The 15,981-nt window shown below is 37.5% G+C and overlaps 1 long non-coding RNA gene across 3 annotated transcripts; it reads right to left on the bottom strand.

The window, feature by feature from the left end:
- Positions 1-213: 213 nt before the first annotated feature.
- LOC129350600 (uncharacterized) lies at positions 214-9,353 on the bottom strand. 3 transcript variants are annotated; one of them, XR_008604060.1, is made up of 3 exons: positions 8,924-9,353; positions 5,837-5,937; positions 214-4,141 (listed from the first exon to the last, which is right to left on the bottom strand). It is a non-coding gene; the product is annotated as an uncharacterized LOC129350600 (long non-coding RNA). The 3 variants fall into 3 exon arrangements; XR_008604058.1 differs by lacking the exon at positions 8,924-9,353 and adding an exon at positions 6,859-6,999; XR_008604059.1 differs by lacking the exons at positions 5,837-5,937; positions 8,924-9,353 and adding an exon at positions 4,959-5,813.
- Positions 9,354-15,981: the final 6,628 nt, after the last annotated feature.

A 15,981-nucleotide genomic window follows, 5' to 3' on the forward strand; every position in this document is an offset into this window, starting at 1 on the left:
TATTCTATTTTTTTTTAAATTTATGTATTTTTATTCTTTTTTATTGCTGTTTTTGTGCCTCGTTTTTAGTTTTCTTGTTGTTGTTTGTTCTTCTTTTGTAAACAAAACAAAGAAAACCTGAATAAACACGTTTTTAAAAAAAAAAACAAAAAACATTAGGACCCGGCTGTCTAGGGTCACAGAGGAGCAACACAAAAACAGGACAAACACTGGTTTCCAGGGGGTTAGGAGGATATTTATTTGAAAGAGGAAGTTTACAACAACACAACATGTGAGCAGAAAAATCACAAAGTCTGTCTTTAGTTCAGCTGAAAATATTAGTTTTTGTCTTTTTTATTGACCAAACTTTTCAGGAAGTAGATGAAGAATAATTAAAGCTCTCATGTAGAAGTCCAACCTATTTTGGATCCTTGTGGAAAGTTTAATCTTTGTAAAGCTGTTGAGTTTTTAGAGTCACATGGATTGTTTTGACATTTAATAACCAAGTCCTGAAATAAAATTACAGTTGTGGATTTCTGTCATTTAGTCTGGACTAAACAAATAACAGCAGCATAAATGTCAAACGTCATTATAAGGAGTCTGGTTTGAGGTTTCTCACTTGATAATGATCAAAACATGAAATTTAGGTTGGTTTAGAGGAATATTCCACCTTAAATCTTTGAACGTTGACCTAAAAGGTTGGTTTCAGGAAGTATTCCATCTACAAGATCCTCACACATCCACCTTAAAGGAACATTCCACCAAAAATCCTTGGACATGCACCTAAAATGTTGGTTTAACTGAGTATTCCATCCAAAATCCTCAGAGACCTGAGGGGCTGGTTAAAAGGAATATTCCACCTAAAACCTCAAATATAGACCCCAAAGGGTGGTTTAGAAAAAATCCTTCAATGTAGACCAAAAAAGTTAGTATGGAGGAATATTCCACCTGAAATGTAGACCTGAGAAGTTGGTTTGGAAGAATATACCATCCTAAACATCCTTAAATGTAGATGTAAAAACGGTTTGGAAGAAAATTCCACCTAAAATCCTCCAATGTAGACCTAAAAGGTGAGTTTAATGGTATATTCCACCTAAAATTCACTACTGTAGACCTTGGAGGTTGGTCTGATGGTATATTCCACCCAACATCCTTGAACATAAACTTAAAAAGTTGGTTCAAAGGAATATTCCACCTAAAATCCTTCAATGTAGACCAAAAAATCTTGGTGTAAAGGAGTATTCCACCTTAAATGTAGAGCTAAAGGATGGTTTGGAGTAATATTCTACTCTAAAATCTTCCAATGTAGACCTAAAAGGTTGATCTGATGGTATATTCTACCCAACATCCTGGAACATTTACCTAAAAGGTTGGTTTAATGGTATATTCCCAGAAGAACCCTTGAACATTGGGTTTAATGGTATATTCCACCCTAAATACTTGTACATTTACCAAGAAGTCAGTGTAAAGGAAATGTAGACCTAAAAGGATTATTTAAAGGAATATTTAAAGGATTATTTTCATTATTTAATAATCTGTTATCAGTCAGAACCCTGGCAAACTTATTTTCATCAGTTTTTTAGTGGAAGTCACAAATAAAGGAGCTCTTGGTTTTTCCCAGCGTTACTGAGTCCAAAGCTGCTGTTTCAACACAGAACGTTCACATGCATCCACAAACCTCTCAGCACTCAAACACCCACAGACAGGAGGCCGGCTGGACCGAGGCTCGGCGGCGTCCTCAGACCCACGAGTCGGGGAGTCGCTGAACTTGTTGGTCCGGTTTGAAGGCCTCCGTGTGGTCCAGTAGAAGTCCATGTAGTCGGTGTTGGCTTTGAACCGCAGCGACTGGCCACCATCAGGTGGACCGGCTCGTCCTCGTAGGACTCCTGTAGCCTTGAGGGAACCACAGGAACATTCAGTAGCTGTTGGAGTTCTTCCTGTCACACTCCTGGTAGAACGGCTCTGAAGAATCTTGTACTTGTCTTATCTGGAACAATCTAACAGCCTAAACTGTTAACAGCAGTGTAAAGAAGCAAACACACAGGCATAGATTAGGGCTCAAACTAGATTTATTTTAGAAAACAAATCAACTTAGAGGCATTTGTTCACACGTGGCTGAATAGGAGGCCGTCCAATCAGATTGGAGGTCTTCACTCTGTAGGTTGTTTGTTGGGTGAGACTCTTGGACCTCCATCAGCTGACGTGGATGTTTGATGGTCTTCCTCTCTAGTGCCAGATGATTCATCCATGAATTCAGCAGCTACAGACTGAAATGAAGCTCATGCTGCCGTTATTGAATTCCTGTTCCAGATCAAATGTTCAGATCTCACCTTGAATGCAGCCGTCTGCTGTCTGATAGTTTTTCTCATTGTAGTCTTCAATAAAGTCTTTTTCCTCATGTCAGGATGTGGTGAGACTCTTTCTCAGTCTCTGCAGACGTCCCTCATTTTGCATCTCCAGAGAAGAAACAGAAAAACTGGTCACTGCTTCAGCATCACAAACGCTCTCCAGCATTGAGAGTGTTTTAGGAATTCATTCATTGTGTTGTGATCTTTGAAGGAGCAGAAACTTTACAGCTGCCAAAGATATGAGCTCCAATTCTGGATGTTTTAGGAAATGAAGTTCATCAAATGAACACTTGATTTTTGCTGATAACTCTCATTAAATTACTGAAGAAATCCAACATAAAAACCTGTAAACTCTCAGGCAGCTTTTGTTAAAGTTTGTCTATAATTCTATCATCATGTTCTGGAACCAGGACTCTGCAGAAGTTCCTTCAATCAGATACTTGTGTGTTTCTATTTAAGGCCTCAGGTTTGAACATACAGCAGAGGATTAGAAAGGAGTGATTTTAATATTTTAATCAGTCCAGTAAATGTTTGGAGTAAAAATGATTAAAATTTGGATTTAGATAGATTTGTGTCAAATAATATTGTAGAGTCTCACTTAAATATCTCCAAATGAGTTCAGTGTATTTACATTTTATAGAATATTTGATTTCTTAATCTCAATACTGTAGAGTCGGACCCTAAATATTATAATAATGATGTCAATTTAAATAATATTTTAGTGCAAAGTCATAAACTTTAATCAGCTAAACTTACATAATAAATATCACTGCACAATCTTAACCTGAACATTCATATTATTGAGGTAAATTTACATAAATCCTGATATTCTAGAGTCTGAACTGGAATATTTCTAACATTAATCTTTTTGTATTGTGCTGATAAACAACAATAACCTGACTTTCACATAATATTTATTGTCTGTGATTGTGAGACTAAATTCCTCCACATTCTGGAACTGGACTGAATTTCCCAAAATGGAAACATGGACAGAATTTAACACTCATGTATCCATGGCAACGCTAAAGTTTCTGCTTCTTACCAAAGTTCACAACACAAGTAAAGATTTTAATGTAAAACTTCAGGGATGACTGCTGACCATAAGTATTCTGATCAATACTTCATGATCAATATCAGGACAGATGTTACAATTCCAGCTGTTCCATTAGACTGCAGTTATTCACAGAGAAATTAAAACATCACATTCCTCATAAAAACTAGATGGGACTTTGATTAAATAAAGTGTTGGTGAATAAACAGTGTAAAAAGTGTAAAGCAGCTCCATTAAATCAGGAGATGTGAGACTTCCACAGCATGGATCACCATCTGCTGTGTTGATTCATAGCTGAATGTCAGAATGAACTGAGCTAGAAAAGCTGCTTTGAGCTGCAACATTACGGTCTGATAATCCAACACCATCACAGTTTTCATCTGGTTGTTTTGCTCCAACATGCTGTGAAGTTCAGTTTTTACCTGAATCAATACAGAGATTCTATTTCCAGCCAAGACTGGAATAAAAATTAGAATGTTATGAAGTTATTAATGCAACTAAATCCTTTCAGATGGAAGGATTTACTTCTAAGTTCTAATTCAAGTTCAGTTGGAGCACATTGCATTCACAAAGAAAAACAGTGAAACCTTCATAGCAACATTTAATAAACCTAAAGCTTCCCTGTTGGCTCATTGGTGGAGTTTGTTACTGAGCATCTGAACCTTAAATCCAGTGAGACGACCATCTTCAGTCGAGGCCAGTCAGAGAACTTCAAGACCTTCCATCAGCTGGACCAGATGTGGCATCATCTCCCTCTGAACATCTGGATGACAGGAGAAAAGACAGAAATCAAACACAGATCACAGAAATACAATTTACTCACTTTCATCATTTTATAAAAGTAGCATGAACTTTATTAAAACTTGACAACAGTAATGAAAGTAAATGTTTTTATCTCGTGTTGAAGCTAAATTTAAAGTCAATTTTAATGACAGTTTACCCTGAGAGGAGTGAGAATGGAGCTTTTCTTTCCTTTTTAGAATATTCCCTCAAAATATTCTGTTTATTATTGACTTTAGAAGCATTTTTCTTTACTTATTTATTTTTAGATACCTCAGACTGATGCACTTTGCTGGTTTGCAGATAATTTCATGTACAATGACAATAAAGATCTTCTATTAGAACATATTTTGCTAAAACAAGAACTGAAACCTTCTCAACCATCTCTCAGTCTGCAAAATTCCAGCTGCAACAAAGAATTATCTGATGTAGTTATTATTATAATGTTTACTGAACCAGCCCTGGAATTAATAAAAATCTGTATATGGATATGATTTTCTCTGATGGAACCACTAAAACTGCACCCAATAAAGTAAATCTCTTCTGCACTGCACACATTCTACACTTTTGTATCACTCTGGATGTCAGAGTAAAGGCAGACAGATCCACTGATCAGCCACAACATTCTGACCACTGACAGCTGAAGAGAACAACATCCATCATCTTGTTCTAATGCAACGTTCTGCTGGGAAACCTTGATGTTCATGTGGATGTTTGACATGTACCACCACCTAAACACTGCAGGACAAACAACCCCCTAGTCTCCATGGCAACAGCAGTCCTTGATGCCAGCTGTTCACCTGGGTTCCACACTCCCCACATCCACATCTGATTGAGCATCTGTTGGATGGTCCAGGATCAGCCTGGTCTAGGTAGGACCCACCCTGTAACCCACAGGATCCACAGAACCCACAGGATCCCCAGAGGTTCTGATGAACCACTGGGTCAGAGGAGTTTTAGCAGCATAAAGGGACCAACACAGTATTAGTCAGGTGGTCAGAATGTTATACTGTTATATTGTCATGCAGATTATATGATCAGTAAATGATACCATCAATTATAACGTCCACATTGATCAGGAAAAAAAACAAACTATCAGTTCATTCAGAAACTGTGGGGTTAAACCTAAAAACACAGACCTCAACAGCAGTTTGTTTCAAAGCAGAACACCAGCTGGTTTTCACTAAAGAAGCTTTCAGAGCAACAATTAAATGACAGTTTTGTTCTCATTAAGTTCACAGAGTCAGAATCAGCCAAAATAATGTAGACACGCATCAGGAAAAGAAAAACTTTTATAAATATTTCATTTGTATAAGTACTTCTATACATATAGATTCCTCTTTCTAAGTTAGATCAAATCATGATAACTCTGTGTCCTGTTGTACGATGTTTTCCCAACAGATGGCGCTACCCTCATGAATGGAGCATCAACAAGTGACGTCTACAACACAACAGAAATGTGTGGAAGCCAGTGGCCTCCACTTTGAGCACCTCTTGTAATTGTAGAGGCCAAAGATAACTTTTATTAATCTCCTGATGTCTGAATAAATTTGGTACTGAAATATTGATGTAAGTTTTTCTTTTCCTGATGTATGTAAACATTATTTTGGCTGACTCTGTATGATGGGTTTCTGACAGGTCACCAGGCAACATCTTTTTATAATAATGACAAACATACCTGTATTCTACAGGAGTGATTTTCCTCATGTGCAGGTAAAGATGTGTGAGGAGCTTAGAGATGACAGGAGCAGGAGTCATCCTCACTAATTCAGCTTCCACCTAGAAACAGAAAGACCACAAACAAACACACTGATACACTCTCAAACGTTCAACCTCACAGCCTCAAAATATCTGTTTAGGAAGTGTTGTGTTTCTAAATTCTGCTGAAAGCATTGACAGACATTCTCTTACAAGGTTGTGTAAAAAGCAGCTTGTCCTCTGAGCTACTGAGAAATTTTCCTGAACAAAGTTTCTACGTGTAAATCAGCTCAACAAAAACTAAAGCCTCAGCCAGAGATAACAGGTATCGCAAATTATAAACAATTTTCTTTGTTAACTCAGACTTTCTGCTTCAACCTCACATAAAAAGGGGAGTTTAACTCGTCAGGTGACTGAAAATGAACAGCTTGTGCAGTTCTAGATCCAAAAGTAGGATGTTTCAACTCATGTTTTACTACAAATACATGCAATAATAAATAAATACAATGGTTGGTTGTTAGTTTATTCACTATTAATGTCACTTTATATACTGGATTGAACTTGAGCAGTGGAAGAGAGAAGGAATTTAATGAAATTATGGAGATTCAGAGAGGTAATGTTGCACAATGTTAAGTTAAGTGGTTTAATTCAAAGCAGCTGAATGTTAAACTTCAGTGCAGCTGAACGGGTTTCAGTTAACCTTAAAGTAAAATAACTTTTTTAAAAGCTAAAATACACAGCAGAGAAATACAGGTTGAGAATTTCCTTCTAATAATGAGGACAGCTGCAGCAGCAACTAACATAGGTGTTCAGCGGTAAGTTAGCCACCTGTGTTAATTAGCCCGCTAGCTAACTTAGCCGCTAAGCTAGCTAACTTAGCCACTTAGCTCGCTAACGCGTCCGGACCAACTGCTCAAACACGACAAAACACAACTCTTCACAAGTCGCTGACTTAACGTACAACAAAACAACGCTACTGGTTAGAAGTATTTATCTTCTTACCGTGTTTTACTCCAAAAACAAGATCAACAGCAGCCAGAGACGCTACCAGACGTTCCGACCATAGATATATAGCAGACTAGATCCGCTAGCGCGCTGTCTTCTATAGTATCTATGGTCTGACCAATCACTGCTCTCTGACTCTCAGTCAGTCTGACCAATCACTGCTCTCTGACTCTCAGTCAGTCTGACCAATCACTGCTCTATGGCTCCGCCCTCTGAGAATCTTGTTGTCGTTTGGCTCCACACTTGAGTTAGGTAAAGTTGGCAAGATATTCACAGATTCGGACTTCTGGCATCAATAACTCATCAGATATACGTTGTAAAATCATAAACAATGCCTCTTTCAAATCACTGTAAGCTAGACAATGTGCTACGAGGCCAGTTTTATCAAAAGTCGCTGTCTTTAAAGCAGCAGAAATAACATTGATGTCTATGAGCAGCTGGCTGTGCAACGAGTGAACAGGGACCGTCTGCAAATAGCAAAACCGCTGCAACAGCGAAGAGAGACAAATATTCAATTACTTAACTTTTATACACTGTAGTGTCACCAAATTTACTGCAGCCATCAATCGTCTCCTGCTGGTCATACTACAACTCTTGGTTTGATACTAAATACAAAATCTGAATTTTAAGGATTTTTTATTATTTTATTATTATTTTATTAGTCATAAAATTCAATAACTTCACTCTTGTTTACTGTAGTGTCGCCAAAATCACTGGTGCCATCAGTTGGCTCCTGCTGGTCATACTACAACTCTTGGTTTGACATTAAGTAAAAAATCTGAATTTTAAGGAATTTTTGTAGTAAATAAAATTCACTTACTTTACTCTTAAACACTGCAGAAAAAAATAAACGCCATCCAACCATCAAAAGGGTTCTACTGATCATACCTTCGGGTTTTTTCTTACAAGTATTGTCCATACAGTCCTTAACTTGGAAAATACTATTAGCTGTTTAACATTAGGGTTTAAATGAATCAGTTAATGCTGCAGCCTCGTAAGAAAGCGTCTGACTGTCTTTCTTCCCAATCGTCAGTACTTGAGGAGACAGTCTAAACAGTTTAGTTTGGTATATTGGTGTTATCTGATCCTCTCTTTGATGAGGAGTCCAAGTTCCATTACTATTCAGTATCATGTATTTGGACAAACAGGTGCACTGTGGATCTAAAAATATAGCCCCACATACATCAAGAGAAGAGCCGTTAAAGCTAATTTACTCATATTCCTTAAACTTCACACACAAGCATGCACACTAAATAGTGTGCACATCTTCACATGGCAATAAACAACCCAAATAAAATAAAATTCAGTTACTTTTGGTTATTAATGTTCCACAATCTACCAAAAAATGGATGAGCACTTTTATCTGTTACAACAAAAAATATTTGAGATATATAACAACAATTTCATTACTAATAAAAAAATCCTTAAAATCATGAAAAATAGTGAAATATCAAACTGAGAGTTGTAGTATGATCAACAGGAGCCAACTGAGTTAGACAGAGTGTAATCTTTCTGCAGTACATAAGAGTGAAGTTATTGTATTTTATTACTAATAAAATAATAAGAAAATAAGAAAAAAATTCCTTAAAATTCAGATTTTGTATTTAGTATCAAACCAAGAGTTGTAGTATGACCAACAGGAGACGATTGATGGCTGCAGTAAATTTGGTGACACTACAGTGTATAAAAGCTAAGTAATGTAATATTTGTCTCTCTTCGCTGTTGCAGTGGTTTTGCTATTTGCAGACGGTCCCTGTTCACTCGTTGCACAGCCAGCTGCTCATAGACATCAGTGTTATTTCTGCAGCTTTAAAGACGGCGACTTTTGATAAAACTGGCCTCGTAGTACATTGTCTAGCTTACAACGATGGGAAAGAGGCATTGTTTATGATTTTACAACGTATATCTCATGAGTTATTGATGCCGGAAGTCCGAATCTGTGAATATCTTGCCAACTCTACCTAACTTACATATTTTAATACCTAATAGCGATAAACTGCAGCCATTAAAGGGTCGTTCACAGGACTAATATACGATAGCTAGCGAACTAGCATTAGCTTACCCTCATATCATAGTTCGTATCCTCTTGTCTTCAGCTTGATGCTGCTGTATCTCCTCCCAAACTCTCCTGTGTGTCTCCTCAGTGTTTCCACTCGCTGCTCTCAGCTTTCTCCGACTCTTCTATGACTTTGAATCTGACAGAAAGCCACAGACCGAGCAGCAGGTGAACCATCGCCTCCATGTCTATTGTTGTGTTGCGTTTGTGTCGCACACAAATGACGGTGAAGGACCTTCGGTCCGCCGTGCTATGACGACTCCACCCACGATGAGGTGGAACTCAATGTGATGGAAAAACAACTAAACCGAGACGAGCCGAGTCCAGTACAGTAGTGACGAGCCGTGCCGTGCCGAGTAGGTGCTAAAGGAAACGCTAAAGAAATTTTGTCTCGCACCGCTGTATCAACATTTGTGGTAGAGGACCGAGTCTTTAGCTGTTGCCAATAAAGTTTTGTTTAATCCAAACCAACGTAGAGGTGAATAGCGCCACCCAGTGTATCGGAATGTGTTCACAAGCTCTGCATCAATCATTACCTGGAATCGATTTGCCTTGTATATCTCATGAGTTATTGATGCCGGAAGTCCGAATCTGTGAATATCTTGCCAACTCTACCTAACTTACATATTTTAATACCTAATAGCGATAAACTGCAGCCATTAAAGGGTCGTTCACAGGACTAATATACGATAGCTAGCGAACTAGCATTAGCTTACCCTCATATCATAGTTCGTATCCTCTTGTCTTCAGCTTGATGCTGCTGTATCTCCTCCCAAACTCTCCTGTGTGTCTCCTCAGTGTTTCCACTCGCTGCTCTCAGCTTTCTCCGACTCTTCTATGACTTTGAATCTGACAGAAAGCCACAGACCGAGCAGCAGGTGAACCATCGCCTCCATGTCTATTGTTGTGTTGCGTTTGTGTCGCACACAAATGACGGTAAAGGACCTTCGGTCCGCCGTGCTATGACGACTCCACCCACGATGAGGTGGAACTCAATGTGATGGAAAAACAACTAAACCGAGACGAGCCGAGTCCAGTACAGTAGTGACGAGCCGTGCCGTGCCGAGTAGGTGCTAAAGGAAACGCTAAAGAAATTTTGTCTCGCACCGCTGTATCAACATTTGTGGTAGAGGACCGAGTCTTTAGCTGTTGCCAATAAAGTTTTGTTTAATCCAAACCAACGTAGAGGTGAATAGCGCCACCCAGTGTATCGGAATGTGTTCACAAGCTCTACATCAATCATTACCTGGAATCGATTTGCCTTGACTTGATGTGCAGGATAACCAATCAGGTGTTAGGATCCGCCCAGACTTGGTGTGCAGGGTAACCAATCAGGTGTTAGGATCCGCCCAGACTTGATGTGCAGGATAACCAATCAGGTGTTAGGATCCGCCCAGACTTGATGTGCAGGGTAACCAATCAGGTGTTAGGATCCGCCCAGACTTGATGTGCAGGGTAACCAATCAGGTGTTAGGATCCGCCCAGACTTGATGTGCAGGGTAACCAATCAGGTGTTAGGATCCGCCCAGACTTGATGTGCAGGGTAACCAATCAGGTGTTAGGATCCGCCCAGACTTGATGTGCAGGGTAACCAATCAGGTGTTAGGATCCGCCCAGACTTGATGTGCAGGGTAACCAATCAGGTGTTAGAATCCGCCCAGACTTGGTGTGCAGGGTAACCAATCAGGTGTTAGGATCCGCCCACCGACTTTGACGGGTGAGGTTGACAGATAAAATAAATTCATGATCCACTGCAACACAAGGACCATGAAATAATTAATTAATTAGTGAAATAATAATGTTTTTTTTTTACCTAAAATGAATTGCTATTTTAATGAATTAATGACATATTTAATAACACATTTATGTATTTAATTCCAATTTTAATGAATTAATGACATATTTAATTCCAATTTTAATGAATTAGTGACAGATTTAATTAATTATTTAATGATGTATTTATTTATTTAATTTTGGCACTTTTAGTCCTCCATGTATTTCAAGTTTTAAAAAAAGTTTGTAGGATGTCATGTTGCTTTTCTTTCCACTTAGGAAAAGTAAATTTGCCTGTTTTGCAAACGGCTGCAAAAATTAGCTTTAAATGTGTATTGAACTAAACAGCTGTTATAAGTGGAAGCCTCTGTTTTGCTTAATATCATTCTTAATCATATCTTAATGTCATTTCATTGTAGGCGTTTCCTTGGTATCAACCCTGAGAGGGGAACAAAGGCAGCCAGGAGAAGGTGATGTTCCAGAGGTCAGGAAGCTGCTCCAGAAAAAGACATCTACTGTAAATCCTCATGTAGTCACCCTTAGAAAAAGACTCATGATTGTATGTTACTAAAATTTAATGGGTTAAATAAGTCAGTTTTTGAAATATGTTTGATACAGAATTGGTTTTAAGAAAAGCTTAATGTTGAAAAGTCGTCTCTTGTCTGATCCATTTCTATGCTGTACTATTTCCTGGGGCTTTCATTTTGAGATGTGACATTTTTAAATCATTAGTTTTCAGCAATGTCATCATTTCATATCATCACATTCTCTGATATCAATTTTACAGTAATAAACTGTTTACGAAGATTACAGTACAAACAGTAAAATAACAGTATAATGGCACCAAAATACTGACAGTAATATACTGTAAGTATAAACTCTAAACATCATAATAGTGTAATATTTTTACAGTAATAAACTGTTGTTGTAGGATACGGTAGGTTTACTGTAGAATAACTGCTCTGCTGGCAACTTTTGTTGCCAGATCTTTACTGGGAATTTATGGGGAAATTTCTTAGAGTGTTGATTAAAAATGTTCCCACAACTACAGAGACATGAATGAAAAATAAAACCAGTAAAAGTAGATTTAAATGAGATTCTAACTGTTTTATCAGAGATCCAGTTTGGTCATCAGGGGGGAGGACAAGAGAAAAATGGCATTTTAGGGGAACTCCAGACTTATTTGGGATTTAAAATATTTTAAACATTCTTTTCTCCTAGTTTTTATAGATTTGGTCTCAGGACAAGAACATTTACACACTGCTGATGTTTTAGGGTTTAATATGTGGATTATTGGATGTAAAACGTCCTCCAGGTCTGGAATAAATATTATAATAGCTGGTTTCTGTGCAGCAGGTTGGAAATCATCCCATCCTTTTACTGAGAAACAAAAAACAGCAAAATGAGAGCAGAAAATGAGGATGTTAGACGTCGGGAGTGAAAGAAAGGAGGGCAGCTGCTGAACCGTGAAGCGAATAAAAAACGAGGACGCAGACAGAAAGCCGGCGATGTGCAGCGACATTAAGAGATGGAGGCCACAGAGCGATTCACCTGATCACACATCTGTCTGTCTGCAGCATCCAGACACTCTAATCCGCCTCTTAAAGAGCTGCGCTCTGGATTACCTGATGCTCAGGACACTCAGGCTTCACCCAGCAACACGAATAATAACCTGCTGCTTCTACAGCTACTGTCTGTCTGTTTGGTGTTTAACCCTCAAGCAACCATCAGGACAAGAGAACATCTATTAATGGTTGAACTGGTTGGTGACATGGAGACCAGAAGCTCAAATTTAGACTCTGAGATGATAAAAATCTCATTAAATGTTTATTTTTCTTGAGGAAAAAAAAGAGAATTTGACCTCTTTAGTCCTCAAAAGTGTCAAAAAAGGAATCACTCTGGGAAGGGAACATCTGTTAATGGTTGAACTGGTTGGTGAGACTTTGAGATGTTTAGGGTTGGATTCAGATTTTTAGATCATTTTGGTGCATTAAGATAAAGGTTTGTTGAGATTTTAACTTCAGCCTCCATATTACATCTAAACAGTCTACCTTAAAGACAAAAATGTCCCAGTTTAAACCCATTAAATGTGCTGGTTTTGTCCCGTCTGCCGTCAGATCATGAAACCATTCTTTCTGTCTTACTCGTCTTTTAATCTGGAGCTTTGGCTTCACAGTTGTCTTGTTATTGTTTCATATTTGTCTATTTGTTTTTTCACTCCCTGCTGTATTTATTGACATGGACATTTTCATCTGTGTGTTCAAAGGAACAAAACATTTAGTCACAGTGATCTGGAACTGAACAATATAGTATTTTACTTTATGATCAAAATGATAAAATCAGACAAAAAAAGAACAAAAACAAGACAAAATGCTACAAAAATGAGACACAAAACAACAAAAGAACAAAGAACAATCTAGTATTTTACTTTCTGATCCAAACAACTTGTCATGGTCTAGAAATGATTTTAAATTTATAGTTTTACTGATTTACAATCTGCAGTTAATGTGTTCTATGGAATTTCTACACTTTGAGGACCTGATTGGACCCTCTGGAGGACCACTTTTGGCCCTCGGGCCTCATGTTGGACACCCCTGATCTAACACTATAAATGAAGGACTTCCAGGCTCCAGCTGTGCAGTCATGAACTGATGCTGCTCTCTAGTGGATGAATCCAGTTTTAAACTAAGCAGCTGCTCTGGTTCACATCCAGTCTGCAGACAGCAAGTTAAAGAGCAGCTATTAGGTGGAATATTTCACTACAGCGGACATTTAGTCATGATTCAGGCAAAATTGTTCTACTTTTGTGTCAAAATATTACGAAAAATGTCTGAAGTCATGCTAGTTTAAGTTTAGGTGTAGAAATAGAAGAATATTATAGACAGAATTCTTTTTAACCCTCATGTCGTCCTGTGGGTCAAAATGAACCCGTTTTATAGTTTGAAAATGTGGAAAAAAATATATTTTCACAGTGAAACTTCTGATGCCCACATTTTCAACATTTCTGGGAAATTTTTGAAAATTTTTTGGTGGAAAAACAGAAATGTTAAAAGGAGCCAGTTGAAGGCTGCAGTGATTCTGGTGACACTGCAGTATATAAGAGTGAAGTTATTGAATATTTGTGTCTCTTCGCTGTTGCAGCCGTTTTGTAATTTTCAGACTGTAACAACAAACTATTACTACTACTAATAATGATAATGATAATAATAATTGGATGCTTTATAGGTGCTAGAAAATTGGTTAACAGGTGATTTTTTGGGACATTTTATAAACTAAACTGGTCTGAAATTTCTCTTCACAATCACCTACTTTACTTTTTGTGACCAAATATTTTTCCTGCTCACATTTTTGCTGATTATCTTTAATTTTGTGCCAATTATGATCCATGAGAACGAGCTTTAAACATGCTGCAGGGTGTTTTTCTTCATATCAGACATATTTGGTCTCCTTTCAGATGTGCTCCTGTAAAATAACCTTTAATGCAATCTCTTTTGTTTCGCTCTTTTGCTGCTTTCTGCATTGTTTTTACATCTGTTGTCCACTTGTACTCTGCAGTCATTTTGCTTTTTTTTGGTCAGACTATATATTATTTCTGTAGCTTGTTTCTAAATACAAGTGCTGCACTTGTTATAAGACAGGCAGCAGCAGAAATATGTACACAAAACAATACAAAAACAGGATTAAAAGTGCAGAAAACAAGACTAACGGGACAACAACTTGAGAAGCAGTAAAGAGTGAAATTAAACACCACTAAGAGAAACAGACACGTCTTGAGATATTTCTTCATAATTCGATAGGAGGAGAAACAAATTAAACAACCTTGAATTTTCTGCTGTGTTAACAGGTGCAGGGATGCTGGTACAGGTGGGATGTTTTCCATTTTTTGGACCAATTAGGAGCAGATGAGACAGAGGCGACGGTCCATAAACAGTGAGTTACAACCAAACATCCTGCAGGAAATGAATGCAGGCATCATTCAGCAGCTGATGAAACTCGCTGTGGAAACCAAAAACAGTCCCTTCTGTCTTTCTGTCGTTCAGCTGGAGACGGTTTAATGGTGGCACAAAATGCTCATCACAAATCTTCTAGTCCTTGTTTCGTCTGACAAACAGCCTAAAACATTCATATTAACTTTATAAATAACAGAGACATCAGATTTTCTCCTCCGAGACGCTGAGAGCAGAACATTTACAGTTTTTAAGTCTCTATGACAGTAAACTCAGAGCCATGGTCTGAAAAACATTTATAAAATGTCCATAAAATATTAATAAACTGTCATAAAACCTCTGATAATGTCTGAAAAACAGGAAAACAATTACTACACTGATAAATACAAAGTTGCTGTGAGATTAAACTAAATATCTTTGTGTTGTGGTCAAAACAAGACGTTTGTCATTTTATAGACAAAACAACCTGAAAAAAATTATTCTATTAATCACCAAAGATAGCAGTTGCTAGTCGCAGCCCCACAATCATGTAAATATTAAAAGTTACAGCAGGAATGTTCTGTTTTCAGACCCAACTAAAGCTTCCAATGAAAATACTGAGGCGAACTGATTAATTGATCAGTGAACAGAAAACTAGTTTCCAACAGAAATGTCACACATTCGATGATATCGGATCCCTGAATGTGACAGTTTGGTGCTTTAATAAATGGGTATTTTCCACTGTTTTTACTGTAAGATTGACTAAGAAAAAAATTATGAAAATAAATAGGGGTTGTGGCCAAACATTCAAGTAATTTAGGGGTTCAACAATTTTAAAACCAGCTCTTAGTCAATATTTTACTGGCTAATTCCAGTATTCTTTTATAAAATTTGAGATTTTAGGCCAATAAATTAGAAGTAAAACAGTCACACTGAAAATAATCTGCTCCTGTTTTGACAGATGATCATCAATTTCAGTAATTTTTCAAGCAAAAATGCCAAAAAAATCTCATGTTCCTGCTTTTCCAGTGTTTTGAATCAGAATTTTTTCATAGTTTTTTTTCCAATTGTTTTGTAATTTAAAAAAATGACAGTAAAAATGATTATTTGTCACATTCCAACTATAAACACATAAATTAAGCATTTTTTTTTTTACACATAAAGCAGATTTGTGCTGCCGACAGTTTGGTCTGACTGGAAACAAAATAGCTATAGATTCAATAATTATTAAAAAAAATGAAACAGGCTTCATATTAGACTAATTAAACAGCTGGAATTAGTTCAGAATCAGAATAAATGTGAAACGTTCTGCTGTTTTTCCTCTGGGATGTTGCTGATCCTCCCTACCAGCAGAGGGCAGCACCT

Source organism: Amphiprion ocellaris, chromosome 15 (assembly GCF_022539595.1).
Source record: "Amphiprion ocellaris isolate individual 3 ecotype Okinawa chromosome 15, ASM2253959v1, whole genome shotgun sequence".
In the NCBI taxonomy this organism is placed as follows: domain Eukaryota; kingdom Metazoa; phylum Chordata; class Actinopteri; family Pomacentridae; genus Amphiprion; species Amphiprion ocellaris.